Genomic DNA, 24,855 nt, shown 5'->3' with positions numbered 1-24,855 from the left:
ATATTTTCACATTAATAGTTTAAAGATGTCCATCAGATGGAGAGAAAATAGACAACAGATGTGAAACAGTATGGAATTCAGAAAGCTGCAAACAGTAAATTGTGGTGGGAGGGTAGGATGTGGTAAGAGGTGAAATTGAAGAGGTTGGTGAAGGAGTTTAGATTTTTTTCAGTAGCAGCATCTTTAGATTGAAGTAAGAGTACCTTGGGATCATGGAAATTTATAAAAGGTTGCTTGGGAACAGATGATTTTAAGTAAATCATTTTCCACATGTACCTGTGAAAGTGACTGCTTTCTCACCCTGCCTTCTCCCACTTTACCTCTGACACGTTTGTAGTCTTATTATAGTAAGTTGCTTCAAGGTGTAAAAAAAACCTCCCCTTTAATCAAAGTGCTGTAAATTCCTCCATTCATTTTATTATTAGTTTTCCAAATTTTACTTTTTGTTTAATTATCAAGATTTATGACATATTTATGTTGTTTTCCTCACTTATTTATGTATAATAATTGTAATAACTCAAGCAAGAAGAAAAATGTTAATACTTAAGAGTCTTATCACAGGAAAATGTTTTCTTAATTCATATCCTTTTTTGCAGAGAAAGTTTTGTACTGATAATAATAAAAATCTATGTTTATTAGAATAGCATTCTGTAGAGGAAGTAGAATAGAAATAAGTATTCAAGGAGAATAAAGGACTTGTAAAAACTGTTGAGAAGATCAGCATTTTTTTTAATGGATGTCGGTAGGTATCATTTCCCTATAGTGTTTAGAATCCACTAAGTTTTAAAAAGTAATAATAGTTTTATGTTTAAATGTACATGTTTATAGTATAACAGAAATTGCATATTTTTTGCAAGGGATACATACTAAAAAATTCTTTTGGGGCATATATGAACCAAAAATTTGAAGGCCATTCTCCTGTAAGACTCAGTGATTCCCAGTCTTTTTTTTTCTTTTTTTTGTTGGCATAATAGTGTACATAAGAAAAATGAGATATGGACCCCAAACAGCTAAAACAATTTTGGAAAAGAAGAAAAAAGTTAGAAGATTCACACTTTCTGATTTCAAAGCATATTGCAAAGCTATAATAACCCAAAGTGTATGATACTGGCATAAAGACAAACAAACCAGTGGAATGGAATAGATAGCTGATAAGTAAACCCTCACGTATATGGTCAAGATGATCTTCAGCAAGTGTGCCAAGAGCATTCTTTGGGGGAAAAGACAGCTTCTTCAACATATGATGTTAGAGGAAATGGCTATCCATATGCAAAAGAATGAAATTGAATCCTTATCTTATACCATATACAAAAATTAAATAGATTAAAGACCTAAATGCAGCACCTAACACTGTACAACTTCTAGAAGAAAACATAGGAGAAAAGCTTCATGACATTGGACTTGCATGCTTTTGGATATGACACCAAAAGCACAGGCAGCAAAAGCAAAAGTGGACAAATGGGGCTACACTAAGCTTAAAAACTTTGTGCATCAAAGGACACAATCAACAGGGTGAAAAGGCAGTTTTCAAAATGGGAGAAAATATTTGCAAATCATGTATCTGATATGGGATTAATATCCAGAATATATAAAGAATTCCTGCAACTCAATAACAACAACAAAAAATCAACCCTATTTAAAATGAGCAAAGGACTTAAGTAGACATTTCTTCAAGGATGATACACAGATGACCAAAAAGAATATGAAAAGATGCTCAATATAACTAATCATCAGAGTGATGCAAACCAAAACATAATGAAATGTTACACCTATTAGAAATGGCTACTATCAAAAAAACAGAAAGTAACAAGATATGGTGAGGATGTGGAGAATTATAAACTTTTGTGCACTGTTGGTGGGATGATAAGATGGTACAGCCACTATGGAAAAAATAACAGTTCCTAAAAAAATTTTAAAACAATTATATGATCCAGCAATCTCACTTCAGGGTGTATATACAAAATAATTGAAAGCAGGGTCTTGAAGAGATGTTTGCACACCCATGTTCATAGATAGTTCGCAGTGGCCAAGAGGTGGAAACAACCCAAATGCCCATCGATGGATGAATGGATAAACAAAATGTGGTATTATACACAAAATGGAATACTGTTTAGCCATTAAAATCAAGGAAATGTCACATGCTATAACATGAATGAACCTTGTTAAATTTTGCTAAGTGAAATATGCCAGTCACAAAAAGACAACTACTGTATGATTCCCCTTACATGAGGAAGCTAAAGTAGTCATTTATAGAAACAAAAAATAGAATGGTGCTTACCAGAGGCTGAGGAAAGGAAGAACTGGAATTGTTTAATGATACAGAGTTTCAGATTTGCAAGATGAAGTTCTGGAGATCTTTTTTTTTTTTACAACAATGTGAGTACACTTAACACTACTGAACTGTCCACTTAGAAATAGTGAAGATGATAAATTTTATGTGTTTTTTTTTGTTTGTTTTTTCTTGAGACAGAGTCTTGCTCTGTCACCCAGGCTGGAGTGCAGTGGCGCGATCTCGGCTTACTGCAAGCTCCACCTCCTGAGCTCATGCCATTCTCCTCCCTCAGCCTCTCGAGTAGCTGGGACTACAGGTGCCTGCCACCACGGCTGGCTAATTTTTTTTTTTTTTTTTGTATTTTTAGTAGAGATGGGGTTTCACTGTGTTAGCCAGGATGGTCTCAATCTCCTGACCTCGTGATCTGCCCGCCTTGGCCTCCCAAAGTGCTGGGATTACAGGCGTGAGCCACTGCACCTGGCCTATGTGTTTTTTTTTTTAACCAAAATACAAAATGTCAATCAATTAGATTAATAATAAATAGATTATTTAAAAACGCGACAAAGCTGCTTATGATGGAAAGTGACATAAGTTCCAATAGTTCCAGGCCCTACCTGACTGCTTTTACTGCTACAAGGATCAATATCTTGGCTCACCTGTAACCCATTTACAGCATACTAAGAATCTCTGCTATGGGCAGAGGGTGGCCATTGATGGTTTTAAGTAAAAGTATAGCAAAAGTATTTTAAGATTTGAGTTTTAAACAGATATATTTGGTAGCTGTAAAGAGAATAGATTGGGCAGTTCAAAGCTAGAGGCAGGTGACCATTAGATGGATAGTTGTAGAAGCCCAAGTTAGAGCCCATAAAGGCAGAACTAAGGTAATAGCAATGGCAATGGAGTCTGAGACTATTAGAATTTGAGCTGAGAAATAGGATAGCCAGACAAATATTTTAGAGACATTTCTTTGTCAGCAAAGAGAAGAATGGATGGGAGTGATGGGTAAAGTGGAAGTGGAGTGACCAGTTAGGAGGCTATTGCAGTATTGCAAAAGAGGAGATTATCTTTTCCTTAGCATGGTTTTCCTAAGAGGTTATTTTATAGTATACACAGTGACAATCCTGGAAGTATGACAAGTATTTTTGAATGAGTACTATGCTTAATACAATTTGGGACTATTGAGACCTTGAATGAAGAGTAAGTTGTTGAACCTTCCTCATAGAGAGAATTCTTGAAACTCTTAGGTATCTGCTGTGACCATATCTTGCCTTTAAAAAAGAGGCCAGAAATGGTCCCTTGAACATAGATTACTTTTCTTTGTACAATGTGAGTCTAAGTCTCACATACAAGTTCCCCAGAAGAGAGAATCTCATCAGGTCAAGAGAGTAGACATTACTTATCACATTGCCCCTCCTTTTTTTAAGGTATGTAAAATCAGACATAAAAGCCACCACCTGGCTACTCATACTCTACCTTTCAGACGTTAAAACCTCAGTACTGTGCTGTCTAACATGGTAGCCACTAGCCACATATGGCTATTTACATTTAAGTTTAAATCAATAGTAATTAAATTTTTAAAAATTCAGTTCCTCAGTCACAGTGGCTACATCTGAAGTGCTCAAGCCATATGTTGCTAGTGGCTACCATATTGAGCAGCACAGATACAGAATACTTCCATTATTACAGAAAGTTCTATTGGAAGTATTGCCTTAGTAAGACTTTTTTCTTCTTATTCTTCAACTTTTAAGTTCAGGGATGCATGTGCAGGATGTGCAGGTTTGTTATATATGTAAATGTGTGCCATGGTGTTTGCTGCACAGATCACCCTATCACCCAGATATTAAGCCCAGCATCCATTAGCTATTCTTCCTGATGTTCTCCCTCCCCCCCACCACCCCAACAGGCCCCAGTGTGTTTTGTTCTCCCCCATGTGTCCATGTGTTCTCATCATTCAGCTCCCACTTTAAGTCAGAACATGTGGTGTCTGTTTTTCTGTTCCTGCATTAGTTTGCTGAGGATAATGGCCTCCAGTTCCATCCATGTCCCTGCAAAGGACATAATCTTGTTTCTTTTTATGGCTGCATAGTATTCCATGGTGTATATATACCACATTTTTCCTTATCCAGTCTATCATTGATGGGCATTTTGTGTCTTTACTATTGATTGATTTTGTGTCTTTACTATTGTATTGTGAATAGTGCTGCAGTGAACATATGTGGGCATGTATCTTTATAAAAGAATTATTTATATTCCTTTGGGTATATACCCAGTAATGGGATTGCTGGGCCAAAAGGTATTTCTGCCTCTACGTCTTTGAGGAATCACCACACTGTCTTCCACAATGGTTGAACTAATTTACACTCCCACCAACAGTGTAAAAGCATTCCTTTTTCTCTGCAACCTTGTCAGAATCTGTTGTTTTTTGACCTTTTAACAATAGTCATTCTAACTGGCATAAGATGGTATCTCATTGTGGTTTTGATTTGCATTTCTGTAATGATTAGTGATATTGATCTTTTTTTCAATATGTTTTTTGGCTGCATGTATGTCTTCTTTTGAGAAGTGTCCATTCATATCCTTTGCCCGGTTTATAATGTGGTTGCTTGTTTTTTCTTGTAAATTTAAGTTCCTTGTAGACTCTGGATATTAGACTTTGTCAGATGGATAGATTGCAAAAATTTTCACCTGTAGATTATCAGTTCGCTCTGACGATAGTTTCTTTTGCTGTGCAGAAGCTCTTTTGTTTAATTAGATCCCATTTGTCAGTTTTTGCTTTTGTTGCAATTGCTTTTGGTGTTTTCATCATGAAATCTTTGCCCATGCCTATGTCCTGAATGGTATTGCTAGATTTTCTTCTAGGGTTTTTATAGTTTTGGGTTTTACCTTTAAGTCTTTAATCCATCTTGGGTTAAATTTTGTATATGTTGTAAGGAAGGGGTCCAGTTTCGATGTTCTGCATATGGCTAGCCAGTACTCCCAGCACCATTTATTAAATAAGGAGTCCTTCCCCCATTACTTGTTTTTGTCAAATTTGTCGAAGATCACATGATTGTAGGTAAGGGTCTTATTTCTGAGTTCTCTGTTCTGTTCCATTGGTGTATGTATCTGTCCTTATAATACCAGTACCATGCTGTTTTGGTTACTATAGCTTGCAGTATAGTTTGAAATAAGGTAGTGTGATGCCTCCAGCTATGTTCTTTTTGCTTAGAATTGTCTCAGCTATTTGGGCTCTTATTTGGTTCCATATGAATTTTAAAAGTTTTTTTTTTTCTAATTCTGTGAAGAATGTCAGTGGTAGTTTAATGTGAATAGCATTGAATCTATACATTACTTTGGGCAGTATGACCATTTTCCTGATATTGATTCTTCCTATCCATGAGCATGGAATATTTTTCCATTTATTTGTGTCCTTTCTGATTTTGAGCAATGGTTTGTAGTTCTCTTTGAAGAGGTCCTTCACTTCCCTTGTTAGCTGTGTTCCTAGGTATTTTATTCTTTTTGTAGCAGTCATGAATAGGAGTTCATTCATAATTTGGCTCTCTGCCTGTCTATTGTAGTGTATAGGAATGCTTGTGATTTTTTGCACATTGATTTTGTATCCTGAGACTTTGCTGAAGTTGCTTATCAGCTTAAGAAGCCTTTGGGCTGAGACGATGGGGTTTTCTAGATATAGGATCATATCCTCTGCAAACAGAGACAATTTGACCCCTCTCTTCCTGTTTGAGAACTCTTTGTTTCTTTCTCTTGCCTGATTGCCCTAGCCAGAACTTCCAATACTATGTTGAATAAGAGTGGTGAAGAGGGCATCCTTGTCTTGTGCTGGTTTTCAAGGGAAATGCTTCCAGCTTTTGCCCATTCAGTATGATATTGGCTGTGGGTTTGTCATACAAGGCTCTTATTATTTTGAGGTATGTTCCTTCAATACCTAGTTTATTGAGAGTTTTTAACATGAAGGGATGTTGAATTTTATCAAAGGCCTTTTCTGCATCTATTGAGATATTCATGTGGTTTTTGTCTTTAGTTCTGTTTATGTGATGAATCACATTTATTGATTTGCATATGTTGAACCAACCTTGCATCCTGGGGATGAAGCCATCTTGATTGTGGTAGATAAGCATTATGAGGTGATGCTGAATTCAATTTGCCAGTATTTTGTTGAGGATTTTTGCATTGATGTTCATCAGGAATATTGGCCTGAAGTTTTTTTCTTTGGTTGTATCTCTGCCGGGTTTTGGTATCAGGATGATGCTGGTCTCATAGAATGAGGGAGGAGTCCCTCTTTTTCAATTTTTTGTAGTAGTTTCGGTAGAAATGGTACCAGCTCTTCTTTGTACCTCTGGAAGAATTCCACTGTGAATCCGTCTTGTCCTGGGCTTTTTTTTTCGTTGGTAGGGTATTTATTACAATTTCAGAATTCATTATTGGTCTGTTCAGAGATTCAGTTTCTTCCTGGTTGAGTCTTGGTAGGATGTATGTGTCTAGGAATTTATCCATTTTTTCTAGATTTTCTACCTTATTTCTTTGTGTTTATAAACACAGAGGTGTTTATAGTATTCTATGAGGGTTGTTTGTATTTCTGTGGTGTCAGTGGTGATATTCCCCTTATCATTTCATGTTGTATTTGTTTGATTCTTCTTTCTTCTTTATTAGTCTAGCTAGAGTTCTATCTATTTTATTAATTTTTTTCAGAAAACCAGCTCCTGAATGCATTGATTTTTTTTTTGAAGGGCTTTTTGTGCCTCTATCTCCTTCAGTTCAGCTCTGATCTTGGTTATTTTTTGTCTTCTGCAAGCTTTGGGATTTATTTACTCTTGGTCTTCTAGTTCTTTTTAGTTGAGATGTTAGGTTGTTAACTCAAGATCCTTGTAGCTTTTTGATATGAGCATTTAGTGCTATAAGTTTCCCTCTTAACACTGCTTTAGCTGCATCTCAGAGATTCTGGTACATTGTCTCTTTGTTCTCATTAGATTCAAAGATCTTTTTGATTTCTGCCTTAATTTCATTGTTTACCTAAAAGTCATGCAGGAGCAGGTTGTTCAATTTCCTTCTGGTTGGGTGGTTTTGAATGAATTTCTTTCTTTCTTTTTTTTTTTTTTTTGAGATGGAGTCTTGCTCTTTCACCCAGGCTGGAGTGTAGTGGCGCAGTCTCGGCTCACTGAAACCTCTGCCTCCCAGGTTCAAGTGATTCTCCTGCCTCAGCCCCCCAAGTAGCTGGGACTACAGGCATGTGCCACCACGCCTGGCTAATTTTTTGTATTTTTAGTAGAGACATGGTTTCACTGTGTTAGCCGGGATGGTCTTGATCTCCTGATCTCGTGATCCGTCCACCTTGGCCTCCCAAAATGCTGGGATTACAGGCATGAGCCACCATGCCCAGCCTTTTGAGTGAATTTCTTAATCTTGAATTCTAATTTGATTGTTCTGTGGTCTGAGAGACTGTTATTTCAGTTCTTTTGCATTTGCTGAGGAGTGTTTTACTTCTGATTATGTGATCAATTTTAGAGTAAGTGTCATGTGGTGAGAAGAATGCACATGCTGTTGAATTTGGGTGGAGATTTCTGTAGATATCTGTCAGGTCCACTTGTTTTAGAGCTGAGTTCAGGTCCTGAATATCTTTGTTAATTTTCTGTCTCCATGATCTAATATTGTCAGTTGGTGTTAAAGTCTCCCACTATTATTTTGTGGGAGTCTAAGTCTCTTTGTAGGTCTCTAAGCACTTGCTTTGTGAATCTCAGTGCTCCTGTATTGGGTGCATATATATTTAAGATAGTTAACTCTTCTTTTTGAATTGAACCCTTTACCATTATGTAATGCCCTTCTTTGTCTTTTTAAATCTTTGTTGGCATAAAGTCTGTTTTGTCAGAAACTAGGATTGCAACCCCTGCTTTTTTTCTGTTTTCCATTTGCTTGGTAAATTTTCCTCCATCCTTTTATTTTGAGCCTATGTGTCTTTGCATGTGAGGTGGGTCCTTGAAGGTTTTGGCTCTTTATCCAGCTTGCCATTCTATGTCTTTTAATTGGGGCATTTACCCCATTTACATTTAAGGTTAGTATTGTTATGTGTGAATTTGATCCTGTCATCATGATGGTAGCTGGTTATTTTGCAGACTTGTTTATATGGTTGCTTCATAGTGTTACTGATCTGTGTACTTCAGTGTGTTTTTGTAGTTGTTGGTAATGGTTTTTTATTTTCATATTTAGTGCTTCCTTCAGGAGCTCTTGAAAGGCAGGCCTGGTGGTGACAAATTTCTTCAGCATTTGCCTATCTGAAAATGATCTTATTTCTCCTTCACCTATGAAGCTTAGCTTAGCCAGATATGAAATTCTGGCCTGGAAATTCTTCTCTTTAAGAATGTTGAACATTGGCCCCCAGTTGAGAGATTTGCTCTTAGTCTAATGGCTTTCCCTTTGCAGGTGACCTGGCCTTTCTCTCTGGCTGTCCTTAACATTTTTTCTTTCATTTTGACCTTGGAGAATCTGATGATTATGTGTCTTGGGGTTGATCTTCTTGTGGAGTATCTTACTGAGGCTCTTTGCATTTCCTGAGTTTGAATGTTGGCCTGTCTTGCTAGATTGGGGAAGTTCTCCTGGATGATATCCTGAACTATGTTTTCCAACTTGGTTCTGTTCTCTCCATCTCTTTCAGGTACCCCAATCAGTCATAGATTTGGTCTCTTTACGTGATCTCATATTTTCCAGAGGTTTTGTTCATTCCTTTTCATTTTCTTTCCCTCTATTCTTGTCTGGCTGTCTTATTTCAGAAACATAGTCTTCGAGCTCTGAGATTCTTTCCTCCACTTGGTCTGTTCTGCTATTGATACTTGTGATTGTATTGTGATGTTCTCATGTTGTATTTTTCAGCGCCATCAGGTCAGTTATCTTCCTCTCTAAACTGGCTGTTCTGGCTATCAGCTCCTGGATTGTTTGATCATGATTCTTAGCTTCTTTGCATTGGGTTACAACATGCTCCTTTAGCTCACCAAAGTTTGTTATTATCCACCTTCTGAAGCCGACTTCTGTCAATTCAGCCATCTCCGCCTCAGCCTGGTTCTGTGTCCTTGCTGGAGGGGTGTTGCAGTCATTTAGAGAAGAGGAACTCTGACTTTTCAAGTTTTCAGTGCTTTTGTATTGATTCTTTCTCATCTTTGGGGGTTATCTATCTTTAGTCTTTGAGGTTGCTGACCTCTGAATGAGGTTTTTGTGGGGTCTTTTTTGTTTTTTTTGTTCATGTTGTTGTTGTTGGTTTCTGGTTGTTTTTCTTTTAACAATCTGGCCACTCCACCATAGGGTTGCTGCGGTTTACTGGGGATCTGCTCCAGACCCCAGTTGCCTCAGTTTCTCCTGTACCTGGAGGTATCACCAGTGAAGGCCACAAAACAGCAAAGATGGCAGCCAGCTCTTTCTTCTGGAAGCTGCATTCTGGTGGAGTACTGACCTGTTGCTGGCCTGCATGTACTTGTAGGAGGTGGCTGGAGACCCCTGTTGGGAGGTCCCATCCAGTGAGGAGGAATGGGATCAGGGTCCCACCCAAAGAAGCAGTCTGGTCACAATCTGACAAGGCAGCTGTTCTGCATTGTTGGGGAACCTTCCTCATAAACTGTCTATTCTCCACGGCCAGCAGGCTGGAGTGCCTGAGTCTACCGAACCACAAAGATGGTAGCCACCCTTCTGCCCCTGGGAACTTGGACCCATCTCAGGGAGATTGCAATCTGCCACCATTGGCTGGCTGGGATTCCAAGCCAGTGGGTCTTAACTTGTGAGGTGCCATGGAAGTGGGGCCCACAAAACGATGCTGCTTGGCTCCCTGGAATCAGCCCCCTTCCTAGGGATATATACAGACAGATTTCCTGCCTTGCCACGGATCCCAGCTATAGTATGTAAAACTCATGGTTCTCTGTGTGTGCCTAAGTGGCTGCTCTGCCGAGACTCTACACAGCTCTGTGTATCAGACCCAAGGCCCTGGTGGCGTGGGCTCATGAGGGAATCTCCTGATCCATGGAAAGATCCATGCAAAGATCCATGGGAGAAGTGTAGTTTCCCAGGCAGGGTAGCACAATTACTGCTTCTTGGCTGGAGGTGACGGTTTCTTTGGCTCCGTGCCACTTCCAGGTGGGCCGTCGCCCCCTCCACTCCCTCGTACTTTTCTTCATTGTCTTTGGGTCAAGCTGTTTGTCCAGTCAGTCCCAGTGCAAGAACCTGGGTATCTCAGTTGAAGGTTCTGAATTCACTTGCCCCTTTTCATTCCTCTCCATAAGCGCCACAGACCACAGCTGCTTCTAATCGTCCATTTCAGGTCTGAGACTTCTTTCAGACTTTCTGTGCTCAATTAACACACAGATACACACAAGCTAATTGGGAATTTTATTTATTTGTAATTTTATATTGTGATCTCATTTTTATAAAATGCATATCTGCAACCTTTGGAGTTTAATTATATATTATATAATATCTATATCTTTCCAAGTCATTTATAGTTTCCAGGTATATATAGCTCTAGCTTGTTTTTTTTCTTCATTTTCTCTTTTTTTTTTTTTCTTTTTTTGAGAGAGGGTCTCAGCCTATCACCCAGGCTGTGCCATCATGGCTCACTGCTGCCTCCACCATCTGGGCTCAATTGATCCTGCTGCTGCCTCAGCCTCCCAAATAACTGGGACTACAGACATGTGCCACCATGTCCAGCTATTTTTTCTATTTGTTTATAGAGATGGGGCTGTCACTATGTTGCCTAGGCTGGTCTCGAACTTGTGGGCTCAAGCAATCCCACCACCTCGGCTTTCTGTGCTGGGATTACAGGCATAAGCCACCACACCCCGTCTATAGCATGTTCTTAATGGTTACATAATATTCCACTGAAGACTCCACTATGCTCTGTTTAATAATTGCCTGATCAATGAACATTTTTAAGGTTATTTCTGATATTTTTGCTGTAAGAACAGTGCTCCACTAAGCATCCTTATACATGTGGGTCACAATTGCCAAATTACTCTAAAAATTGGTTTTCAGGTTCAGTCCTATCTATGATAATCAGTGCCTATCTACACATATACTTATTATCATAATATGATCAGTGTCTTTGACTTTTGATCTTCTAATAAATGAAAAATGGTATATCATGGCTTTAATTCATACTTCTTAAAATTGAGAAAAGTTGAGCATTTTCAATGTGTATCAGTCAAGTAGAGCTTGCTTTGTAAATTAACTTTTCACAGCTTTTGCTGACTTTTTAATTGTATCTTTAAACTTTTTCTGTTGTTTTACAAAAGTTTATCATATCTTGTGTTTATATTTTGCAAATATTTATATAATCATATCTCTTGACCTTTGCCTTCTTAGCTTCTTTTTCATATTCTCCTTTGAAAGATCTTTCCAATCTTAAGCTTGTAAAGCATTCTACTAGATTTTAATCTAAATCTAAATATCTTAATCTAAATATCACATTTGTGTGCATGTGTGTTTAAGTGTGAAATTTGAGGTGGAACCCTATCCTTATTTTATTGCAAATGGATATGCAATTGTTTTAACACAATTTATTAACTAATTCATCAACTTCCTACTAATTCAAGATGTTATTTTTACCATGTTAACTAGTCAGAAATACTTTCCTCCTTTTTTGGCTTTTCTTCTGTTTCACTGATTTATTTGTCAATTTCTGTCCATTTTAATGCTTAGTAGAGACAGTTTCTGCCAACGTACTTGTATTACTCCATTCTCACACTGCTGTAAGGAAATAAACTGAGACTGGTAATTTATTTAAAAAAGAGGTTTAATTGACTCACAGTTCAGCATGCCTGAGGAGGCCTCAGGAAACATAGTCATGGAGGAAGGGGAAGCAAACACATTCTTCTTCACATAGTGGCAAGAAGGAGAATGAGTGAGAGCAAAGTTGGAGGAGAGCCCCTTATAAAACCATCAGTTCTTGTGAGAACTCACTATCATGAGAACAGCATGAAGGTAACCACCCCCATGATTCAATTACCTACCACCTGGTCCCTCCCACAACACATGGGGATTATGGGAACTACAATTCAAGATGAGATTTGGGTGGGGACATGGCCAAACCATATCATTTTACCTGTCTCCTCCCAAATCTCATGTCCTCACATTTCAAAATACAATCATGTCCTTCCAACAGTCCCCCAAAGTCTTAACTTATTTTAGCATTAATGCAAATATTCAAGTCCAAAGTATCATCTCAGACAAGGCAAGTCCCTTCCACCTATAAGCCTGTAGAATCAAAAGCAAGTTAGTTACTTCCTATATACAATGTGAATATAGGCATGGGGTAAATACACCTTTTCCAAATGGGAGAAATTGACCAAAACAAAGGGGCTACAGGCCCCTGTAAGTCCAAAATTCAATGGGGGCAGTCATTAAACCTTAAAGTTCCAAAATGATCTCTTTTGACTCCATGTCTCACATCCAGGTCATACTGATGCAAGAGGTGAGCTCCCAGAGCCTTGAGCAGCTCCACCCCTGTGGCTTTGCAGGGTACAGCCTTCCTCCAGGCTTCCTTCATGGCTGGTGTTGAGTGTCTGTGGCTTTTCCAGGTGCATGGTGCAAGCTGTCGGTGGATGTACTATTCTGGGTTCTGGAGAATGATGGCCCTCTTCTCACAGCTCCACAGTGTCCTAGTGGGGACTGTGCGTGGGGGCTCACACCCCACATTTCCCTTCCACACTGCCCTAGCAGAGGTTCTCCATGAGGGTTCCACCCCTGCAGCAAACTTCTGCTTGGACATCCAGGCATCTCCATACATCCTCAGAAATCTAGGCAGAGGTTCCTCAACCTCAGTTCTTGATTTCTATGCACCCACAGGCCCAACATCACATGTAAGCCACCAAGGCTTGGGGCTTGCACGCTCTGAAGCAATGGCCTAAGCTATATGTTGACCCCTTTTAGCCGTGGCTGGTACACAGAGCATCAAGTCCCAAGACTGCACAAAGTAGCAAGGCCCTGGGCCCACAAAACCATTATTTCCTCCTAGGCCTCCGGGCCTGTGATGGGAGAGGCTGCCATGAAGATCTCTGACATGCGCTGGTGACATTTTCCCCATTGTCTTGGTGATTAACATTTGGATCCTCATTACTTATGCAAATTTCTGCAGCCTGCTTGAATTTCTCCTCAGGAAATGGGTTTTTCTTTTCTATTGTATTGTCAGGCTGCAAATTTTTCAAACTTTATGCTCTGCTTCCCTTTTAAACACAAATTCCCATTCCAAACTATCTTTCTCAAGTTTAAAATTCCACCAACCTCTAGGGCAGGGGCAAAATGCTGCCAGTCTTTTTGCTAAAGTATAACAAGAGTGACCTTTTCTCTAGTTCCCAAGAAGTTTGTCATCTCCTTCCGAGAACACCTCAGCTTAGACTTCATTGTCCTTATCACTGTCACCATTTTGGTAAAAGCCATTCAACAAGTCTGTAGGGAGTTCCAAACTTTCCCACATCTTCCTGTCTTCTGAGCCCCCCAAGTCTCTAGAAAGTTCCAAACTTTCTGACATTTTCCTGTCTTCTTCTGAGCCCTCTAAACTGTTCTAACCTCTGCCTGTTAACCAGTTCCAAAGTTGCTTCCACATTTTCAGGTATCCTTATGGCAGCACCCCACTTCCAGCACCAATTTACTGTATTAGTTTGTTCTCATGCTGCCATCAGGACATACCTGAGACTGGATAATTTATAAAGGAAAGAAGTTTAATTGACTCAGTTCAGCATGGCTGGGGAGGCCTCAGGAAATTACAATCATGGCAGAAGGGGATGCAAACATGTCCTTCTTCACATGGTGGCAAGAAGCAGAATGAGTGAGAGCAAAGTGGGGGAAAGCCCCTTACAAAACCATCAGATCTCATGAGAACTCACTATGATGAGAACAGCATGGAGGTAACCTCCCCCATGATTCAGTTACCTCCCACTGGGTCTCTCCCATGGCACGTGGGGATTATGGGAACTACAATTCAGGATGAGATTTGGGTGGGGACACAAGCCATATCACTACTCTTCTTTCAAAAAAAGTCTTAGGGTTTTTCTTACACATTTTTCTTCCCATTGAGCTTTAGAATTAATTTAAGTTCCAAAAAAAACCAAACCCAATTTATACTGGGATTTTAATGAGAATTGTTTTAAGTTTGTATATTAATTTGGGAAGGATTGACATTTTCCCAAACTCTAGGTCTATTTCCCCAACCCCTACCCCTACCCCTAGAGCTTTATTGAAGTATAATTGACAAATAAAAATGGTACATATTTAAGGTGTGCAACATGATGATTTGATATACATTATGAAATGATTGTTACAATCACCTTACATAGTTAATTTTTTTTTCTTTTGGTTGGGAGAACACTTAAGATCTACTCCCTTAGCTAATTTCAAGTACACAGTACAGTATTATCAGCCATATTTACCATGCTGTACATTAGGTCCTCATAACTTCATCTTGTAACTGAAAACTTTTACCCTTTGACTGACATCTTATTTCTACTCTCTGCTTCTAGTAGTTTGACTTTTTTAGATTCCACTTATAAGTGAGATCATACAGTATTTGTCTAGAGAGTTTTATTCATTTTTTTGCATCTTTTAGCAAAGTTTTTTGCTTCTCATATAAATCTTACACTTCAATATATATCTGCGTGTCTAGTTACTTTATTAAATTTATGGTTATGACCTGGATCTCATAACATTTTTATTTAAAATTTATTATTTTATTGGTTTTTGTTTACATTTAGTTCTCTTTATCAAGTCTAATTTTTCAAAGTTTCTAATTAATTTCTGTTTTCATCTTTATTCATTTTTTTCATTTGTCTAAGATCTGTAGAAAAGTAATACTAAAAAAATTTCCAAGTGGTTCTTTTTTAAATTTTTTCATTTAGTTATCTTTTTATTGCTGATTGCTGTTTTGCTGTATTGTTATTGGAAAGTATAGTCTGTATGTCTTCTGCTTCTTAAAATTTCAACAGTTTGGGGGTACAGGTGATTTTTTTGTTACACGGATGAGTTCTTTAGTGGTGAATTCTCAGATTTTTAGTGCGCCCATCACCTGAGCAATGTACACTGTACCCAATATGTAGTCTTTAATCCCTCACCTTCCTCCCAACCTCCCCTCCTCGAGTCCTCAGAGTTCATTATATCACTCTGTATGTCTTTTTGTCCTTATAGGTTAGCTTCCACTTACAAATGAGGACATACGGTTTTTGCTTTTCCATTCCTGAGTTACTTCACTTAGAATAATGGCCTCCAGCTCCATCCAAGGTGCTGCAAAAGACATTATTTCATTCCTTTTTATAGCTGAGTGATATTCTGTGGTGTATATATACCACATTTTCTTTATACACTTGTTGGTTGATGGGCACTTAGGTTGGTTCCATATCTTTGTAGTTGTGAATTGTGCTGCTATAAACATGCGTGTGCATGTGTCTTTTTCATATAATGACTTCTTTTCCTTTGGGAGATACCCAGTAGTGGGACTGCTGGATCACCTGGTAGATCTACTTTTAGTTCTTTGAGGACTCTTCATACAGTTTTCCATAGAGATTGTACTAATTTACATTCCCACCAGCAGTGTAAGAGTGTCCCGTTTTCAACACATCCATGCCAACATCTATTGTTTTTTGACTTTTTAATTATGGTCATTCTTGCAGTAGTGAGGTGGTATTTCTTTGTGGTTTTAATTTGCATTTCCCTCATTATTAGTGATGTTGAGCAATTTTTATGTATTTGTTGGCTGTTTGTATATCTTCTTTTGAGAAATATGTATTCATGTTCTTTGCCCACTTTTTAATGAGTTTTTTTTGTTTGTTTTTTTCTTGCTGATTTGTTTGAGTTCCTTGTAGATTCTGGATGCTAGTCCTTTGTCAGATGCATGGTTTTTGAATATTTTCTCCCACTCTGGGGGTATTCTGTTTACTCTGCTGATTATTTCTTTTGCTGTACAGAAGCTTTTTAGTTTCAATAGGTCCCATTTATTTATTTTTGTTTTTGTTGCACTTGCTTTTGGGGTCTTAGGAATTCTTTGCCTAAGCCAATATCCAGAAGAGTTTTTCCAATGTTATCTTCCAGGATTTTTATGGTTTCAGGTTTTAGATTTAAGTCTTTCATCTATCTTGAGTTGATTTTTTTATGAGAGATGGGGATCCATTGTCATTCTGCTTTGCCAAAGAGCAGTTGGCAGTAAATATTTGGCTTTACTTCTGGGTTCTCTATTCTGTTCCAGTGGTCTAAGTGCCTATTTTTACATCAGTACCATGCTGTTTGGGTAACTATAGCCCTGTAGTATAATTTGAAGTCCTGTAATGTGATACCTCCAGATTTGTTCTTTTTGCTTAGTCTTGCTTTGGCTATGCGGGCTCTTTTTGTTCCATATGAATTTTAGGATTTTTTTTCTAGTTCTGTGAAAAAATGATGATGGTATTTTGATGGAAATTGCATTGAATCTGTAGATTGCTTGGGCAGTATGGTCATTTTCACAATATCGATTCTTCCCGTCCCTGAGCATGGGATGTGTTTCCATTTGTTTGTGTCATCTGTGATTTCTTTCAGCAGCGTTTAGTAGTTTTCTTTGTAGAGATCTTCTGCCTCTTTGGTTAAGTATATTCCTAGGTGTTTTATTTTTTTGCAGCTGTTGTAAAAATGATTGAGTTGCTGATTTGGTTCTCAGCTTGGTCATTGTTGGTGTATAGCAGTGCTACTGATTTGTGTACATTGATTTGGTAACTGCAGACTTTACTGAATTCACTTATCAGATCCAGGAGCCTTTTGGATGCATCTTTAGGATTTTTTATACGATCATATCATCAGTGAACAGCAACACTTTTACTTCCTCTTTTCCAATTTGGATGGCCTTTATTTCTTTCTCTTGTCTGATTGGTTTGGTGAGGACTTCCAGTACTATGTTGAATAGAAGTGGTAAAAGTTGCCTTGTTCTAGTTCTCAGGGGAAAAGCTTTCAACTTTTCCCATTCAATATGTTGGCTGTGGGCTTGTCATATATGGCTTTTATTACTTTAAGGTAGTCCCTTCCGTGCCTGTGTTTTCTGCTTTTGGGATGTTGTATCAAAGTTTGCTTTCTGGGCAGTAACCTAATTAATATTTGTAAATAGACTTTGGGCATAAGAAAAAACTATTTTCTGTAGGGGGCAAAGGTATTTTCTGTATAGCTCTATAGCTTTGATCTCCATAGCAGCCCCTCGTTGTATTGCTGTTTAATGTGTTATGCTAATAGAGACTGTGAGTGGGCTTAAAACGACCAGTGACAGCATCATACCAGATTCAAAAGACTATCTTAGATAACTGAGATGGCACTGAAGATGATGTACTCTGGAAAACTGTTAGTTGACTCAAAAAGTAGGTAGAAAATGGCATCTGAGCTAGCCTGCGTGAGTCCGAATCCCAGTTCTGCCACTTGTCAGTTGTGTGACCTTGAGCGAGTTATGTAATCTCCATTTGCCTCAGAAATTTCATCTTTGAAATGGAAGTAACAGTAGTACATACCTCAGAGGGAAAGCTGTTGTGCTTAGAGCAATGCTTTGCATGTAGTAAATACATGTGTTTATTATTATTATTATTATTTTTTTTTTTTGAGACGGAGTCTCGCTGTGTTGCCCAGGCTGGAGTGCAGTGGCGCGATCTCGGCTTACTGCAGGCTCCGCCTCCCAGGTTCACATCATTCTCCTGCCTCAGCCTCCCGAGTAGCTGGGACTACAGGTGCCCGCCACCACCACGCCCAGCTAATTTTTTGTATTTTTAGCAGAGATGGGGTTTCACTGTGTTAGCCAGGATGGTCTCGATCTCCTGACCTTGTGATCTGCCCCCCTCGGCCTCCCAAAGTGCTGGGATTACAGGCATGAGCCACCGCGCCCAGCCTATTATGTCTTTTTTTAAAAAAATAAAGGCTGATGTTGAAGGTGCATGTGAAAGGGTTTTGTTTCCTGAAAAATGAAAATGAATAAAGGCAAGAGTTCTAAGTCAGTGTATTTTCTGTCATTGGGATTTTGAACATTTTTATCTCTAAATTAATGTTATATGATGTGTGACATAATTAAATGTCACATGTAGGCGTTTGATTATGTCATTTAAGTGCCCACATTTACAATGTATAGTATTCAGATTGCCCAAAAAACTTGTATTTTTGGATCTTCTGTTTGGAAAAATAGATGACTACCTTATATTTGAAGTCATTTTTTCTTTACTCATTTAAAAAATAATGGTTTGTAAAGTTGTTTAGCAAGGTTGGAAAGTTTGTAAACTCAAAAAATCAGTATACAGTTTTATGTTACAAGGAAGTGCTTATAACTGCAAAAAAGTTGAAAACAATACCTGATACTAGAAGGTTAAGTTATGCTACATTGACACAGTGGTATAATATGGAGCTGTGAAAGAATAATGGCTTATATCTATATTAATTGCATGGAATACCTTCATTTCAGCATATGTGGCTAACTTTTTTCCTTAGTTTCCAGTTTTTTTTGATAATATCAGCCTTGTGTTGCGTTTGTCGATGTCTCTATATTCTGCACTAAATTATACACCACTTTAGGCCAGGGAATGAGTAATATATTTCTTATATCCCAAGCATTGGTACACAGATGATTTGTAGTAGGAACTTAATAATGAACAAATGTCTGTTGTGTGTTGGATTGTGTCTGAGTTGGATGTTTGTCCTTGTTTTAGGAATGCTAACTATGAAATAAAACAATAATAAATATGCTATCTACATTTTTTTCTTTACTATGGAACCAAAATATTCCATGTTATCCTGTGATATTGTTAAAATTATTATCAGACTTTCTCTGTGTGTACTTTGAAGAAAAACAGCAATAGCAAAATTAGGCTGGTTTAGGAAGGATTTAATTTAAATATAAGGAGATTTCTCAGGGACAGTAGTCAAATAGTAGAGTAGGTTAAGGAAGGAAAATATAGAATTGGTTTCTCTAGAATATGCAGAAATTACCTTTAGTTAGCAATTTTTACATACCTTTACCTACATTTCATAATGTTGCACCCTTCTTCACCTTTTTAGACATGCTTAACTTTTTCTGTTGCTTTGGATATAAAAAATAAATAATATATAAATATGAAGTTGTTAAAAAAACAAAATTATAATAGACATGTACATTTTTAATGTATGTAATATAACCCTTTAGTAAGTGACTAAGTGACTAATATGAAAATTATTTTCAAATTAGTATTTCTTGCTAATATGAAATTTCATGCTAATATGAAATTTATTTTCCTATTTTCCATTTCCCTAGAAATGGAAAAAATTAATAATTCTGATGTATAGGAATATAAGAGGCAGCTTCTCTATTCTTTAGACTTTTCTTTTTTCTTTTAGCTTTGTACTGCTGGGTGATGCTTTTCTTGCCTTGGCCAAGTAAAATTTGCTGAATCCCCTGAATTATTTACAAGTCATAGGTTATAGAGGTTCTTACTTTTTATAGAAGCAAGTACATTATCTCTGTTTTTTTCTCATCTCAGAAGAACAGAAATGAATTTACTTCTGTACTAAGATCTTTTATTAGACCACAGAAACTAAATTAAATTTTCCTTTTCCTAACATTTAATGGTTTCAGTTTCTCATTTAGTATTTGAACTTGACATACTCATATTGGAAAAAGCAAATACTGTCAAATCAATTGCCTACTTCTAGAATTCAATTTCCTTTCTAGCTTCAGGTTCTTGTTAAATGAAAAAAACATACACTCAGTTTATGAGGACAGACTGTTCAGAAGCAAATTAGGATAATGTATTTTAGGAATTAAATAGAGCTGTGGAAAGCAGAAGTTGAATTTCTTATTTAAGCTTCTGTTGTTAGAATAATTCATTGATTGGAAATACCCCTAAACAAGACATCTATAATTTTTTTGATGATTGATTAAAATATGTTTTCTGTATGGTTTGAAGGTTTCATTTATCAAATGAGAGACACAACAGGTTTTTCATACTAGTATAATCTAATCTCTTCAAGGAAAAAATTCTCTTCAGAAGGGAATTGTGGTTACATTTTACATTTTGAAGTCATTGGTTTTATTTATTCAGTCAAAACATTTAACTTGGTGAGGGTAAGAACAGGAGTTTATGGTTATGTTACTGATTATTCTAGATATTAATAGTTCAAATAGTCCTGTTCAGTGATAGGTATAAAAAAAAAGTTAAAGATTGAAAAGTCAGGTTACTAATCAATGAGGATGCAGTTGCTTTTTTGTTACTATTATTTGTAACTCTATCTCGCTCCTCTTTATTTCTCTTCATATCATGTAAGTTGGTTGGAGATCAGCTTATTAATCTTATTTAGAGAGAGGATATGATTCAAGATGTGATATAAACCAGAGTGAAAGAAAATTTCAGCAACTGAGGTGGACAAACAAAATATTTTAAGACGACAAATTTCTTGAAAGACCCAAATGAAATCTTTAATGCAATCTTTGATTTTCTGTGAATTTTAAGGAAAAAAATGGATAAGAATGTAAACAGAATAAATTTTAAAGGAAGTTCACCCTTTAAGAAAGGATTGACAAAAAAAAAGATTTAAAACAAAGTAGAAGTATCTTGTATTCCCTGAAATGCTATTTTATCAGTAGATTGTACAACAAATGAGCTGAGAAAGCTCAGTTACAAACATGAATCTGAAATATTTTCCTTATTGCTGGAATGCTGTCCTGATGTAATACAGTTGTAACATGGCCACTTTTGGAGCAACATCTCCTAAACCTCTCCTATGGATGTGAATCGTAGCATGAAAGTAACAAGACCTGAGAAGCATTCTCATCATCTATTTTTAGATTTCTCCAGTAAGCAATATTTGCTATTCTTGAACTGTTCTTAGTATAAGCTGTTTTAGTCACTGTTGGCAAAAAGAATATTTGCATAATAGACTATAGACACAAGAATGATGTGGTGGTTTTTTTTTGTTTTTTTTTTTAATCTTCAAAATGGCATGGTGTTTATTTGGGAACTCAATGGCTTTTATAATTATTTCTTCTAGCCCTACCATGAAATCAGGTTGTTGAAAGTCCCATGTAATTGAGCAAATTGGTTTTCCATTATTGATGTAGGATGTTTTGTTAGTAATGATACAAATTTTGTTCTGAAATGTTGAAAAATACGTTGTGTGTGCACGTTTGTGTGTGTGAAATATAAAAATCCTTTAATGCATATCAAGCCATCTACGCTGAACTAGATTTTTAGAAGATCTTCAGATTTAATCAAATTCTGCCTCTTAGACTTGAATTCAAACAAAATACTATACTATTCCTATTATTTCATAATCAAAACTAAAGCTAAGAAATGGTACTTTTTAATTATTTTTTCTCACTATTAAAATGTAATGGGAGAAAATTATTAATATTATAATGTTACATACAAAAATTATTTGAAGGCCAGGTGCAGTGGCTCATGTCTGTAATCCCAGCACTTTGGGAGGCACAGTAATCCCAGCACTTTGGGAGGCAGAGATGGGCAGCTTGCTTGAGCTTACAAGTTCAAGACCAACCTGGTCAACATGGTGAAACCCCGTCTCTGCAAAAAATACAAAAATTTGCCAGACATGGTGGCACATGCCTGTAGTCCCAGCTACTTGGGAGGCTGAGGTAAGAGGATTGCTTGCGCCCGGGAGATTGAGCCTGCAGTGGGCCGGGATCACATCATTGCACTCCACCCTGGGCAATAGAGCTAGACCTTGTCCCTCCCCCAAGCCCCACAAAAAAAAAGTTGTTTGAAAAAGGTGGTTTGGATCCTGAATATAAAGTCTGTATATGTAAAGTTTATAAAACATAATCTTTTGTATTTGTTGTATTTCTTTTGAAGTGTAAAAGGTTTAGAAACAACTGCTGATTTGTTCATTATATTATAAAATATTAATTTAAATACAGCTGCTTTTATGGGGGTATATGGGGAAGCATTTGAGTAAGAATGTCATTTTCACTTACTATTCATTTAGCAAATATTAAGTATTATGCTTTTATGTATGTGTATGCGTGTGCACATACACAGGATACACATTTTCTGCCAAGGGCCTAATAGTTGTGTAGACAGGGTGTACATTTATGTTAAATCAGATAAGTACATGTTAACGAACAATGCAGCAAATGACTCAAAACAGTATATAATTAAGTTCTGAATAAGAAACACAGTCAAATGCTGTAGTTTCACAAGAGGGGAAGATCATTGGTGGATGCAAGAAAACTTCATAAAGGATTAACCTTAGTCTGGAGAAGTTGGATTTGGAGAGGTAGAGTCACATGGGAAGCATTTAGTTGATGGCTGTAGGATAGGCAAAGGCAGAGTAATAGAGAATGTTGTATTTGGATAGTGGTAATTATAACAGCTATTAAGGGTGTCTATATGCCAAGCACTGTAAAAGTGCTTTGCATATTTTAACTATAACAACTCTATGAGATAGGTGCAGTTTTTAATTCCATTTTTGCTAAAGAGGAAGCCAAGGCAGTAAGAAATTAAATAAATTGCCCAAGATCATATAACTCTTTAGAAGGTAAAACTGGGCAACCAATCCAATGCAACCTGACAACTCAATTAAACCTGAGATTTAATTGGTGTTCTAGACTTGAGCTGTCTTATACTGTAGCCACTAGCCACATGTAGTTTTGAGCACTTGGAATGTGACTAGGAAAAACTGAGATGTGTTCTACATGTAAAACACACATCGCCTGGGCAAAATGGCAAGACTTCATCTCTACAAAAAAAAAAAAGAGAAAAAAAATTAGCCAGGCTTGGTGACGCACACCTGTAGTCCCAGCTACTTGGGAGGCCAAGGTGGGAGGATCATTTGAGCCTAGGAGATTGAGGCTGCAGTGAGCTGTAATTGCACCACTGCACTCCAGTCTGGGTGACAAAGAGACCCGTTTTCAAAACTAAACTAAACTAAAAAAATACTCATCAGATTTTGAAGAGTGTGTATGAAAAATGAATGTAAAATGTCTCACCAATAATTTTGCATTGATTATGCATTGAAACAATATTCTGGTTATATTTTGATCAACTATATTATTAAGGTTAATTTCACCTGTTTTTTTTTACTTTTTAATATGGCTATTAGTTAATTTAAAATTACATAGGGGTAGCTCATGATATATTTCTATTAGACAGTGCTCTTCAAGATTGCATACCAGTGAATGAACAGTCCAACTGGAGTGAAAGAATAGAAGAGTGATGACAGGCAAAGGAAAACAGTATTTAGGATTAAATTAGACCAGCACTTAGGTTTATCCTTGAGGTGATCCATGCATGCACCATCTGCCTCAAATTTTTAGGGTGGGAAAAGTTGTTAAATAGAGATTCCTGTATCCATTGCAGACCTCCTGAAACAGAATCTCTGAGAGTAGGGCCATCTCTAAAACTTCAGTCATCCCTAACTCATTATTTTAATTTCTTCATTGTAAAGGTTTTAAGGCCTACCCATCAAGGGGGATCTGCAGGAGAGACTATAATGCTGGTTTTATGAAGACAATTAATGTGAATGCTGTTTTCTTAATTTTCTGACCAATTTTGTTGGATTGGACTACAGTAAAAGGAAAGACATAGGCAGTTGATAACAGTGTCATTTAAAGAATTGCTTTTTGGAGATTGGGTGGTTGCTACTTATTTAATAAATAGAGAAAGTAACAGTTTAAATTGCCATATAATTTGTAGTCTAGCCTTTCATGGAAATGAGGGCCACCTAGCTCTGGCTATGGGATTTGGTGATTGGTGGAATGTTTGGAATCTTTACACTGGATCTAGACTGTCCTAAAGAAGTTGACTGTCTTGGTGTCCTTAATTCCATGATACATTTTGTTAAACTGATTTGCCTTTTTAAGTTATACCAGAGCTTAGGGCTTTCAAATTACCCTGTCTTACAAAAGCTATTGTAAGACAGGGTACTTATTCTTCTAAGAGACAATCACGGTGAGCCATTTTTAGCTTTTTTTAGAAGCAATTGATAATAAATTAGGCAAATCAGTCTTATTTCTTCATGATGACGTAGAGTTTATGAACCTCAAAGCCTTATAGTAATATTCCATATTAACCTAAAACAATGCATAGTTCTCAAATTTATGTTGAACATTGCTTTGGCTACCTACATTCTTGACTGATGATCAATTAAAAAATACTAATGATACTGATTAAAGAATACCATCCTTCTTAGAAAGGTTACCAGAAGGAAGTACTGTGCCTGAACAGAATTCTTTGCATGAGTGGCAATTTTATTAGACATTCATCAGCTATTTTCTCAATATATACCTTTTTTTTTTTTCCTAAAGAATGTGCTTGACCTGCTTGCATAACCCGAAGGCGTAAGAAATAACTTTGGTAAAGTGCTGAGATTCTAACACTTTAATAGCTGAAAATAGCTGTCCACTAGCTCCTTGCAAAATATTCTCAAATGATTTTCAACAGGACATAGGAGGCCACAAAAATTAAATCACTGGCACTGAGTAGAAGTAGCCACAAGGGGCCAAGCGCAGTGGCTCACTCCTGTAACCCCAGCACTTTGGGAGGCCAAGGTGGGCGGATCACAAGTTCAGGAGTTTGAGACCATCCTGGCCAACATGGTGAAACCCCCGTCTCTACTACAAATACAAAAATTAGCTGGGTGTGGTG

At 37.2% G+C, this 24,855-nt stretch overlaps 1 protein-coding gene across 3 annotated transcripts in view; it reads left to right on the top strand.

Moving 5' to 3' along the window:
• The window catches only part of RAB3GAP2 (RAB3 GTPase activating non-catalytic protein subunit 2), a 124,458-nt gene that overhangs the window by 7,613 nt on the left and 91,990 nt on the right, over positions 1-24,855 (top strand). The window lies entirely within an intron of this gene.

The sequence above is a fragment of the Symphalangus syndactylus genome, chromosome 19 (assembly GCF_028878055.3).
Source record: "Symphalangus syndactylus isolate Jambi chromosome 19, NHGRI_mSymSyn1-v2.1_pri, whole genome shotgun sequence".
Classification (NCBI taxonomy): Eukaryota; Metazoa; Chordata; class Mammalia; order Primates; family Hylobatidae; genus Symphalangus; species Symphalangus syndactylus.
This window is presented reverse-complemented; position numbering and strand designations above follow the sequence as displayed.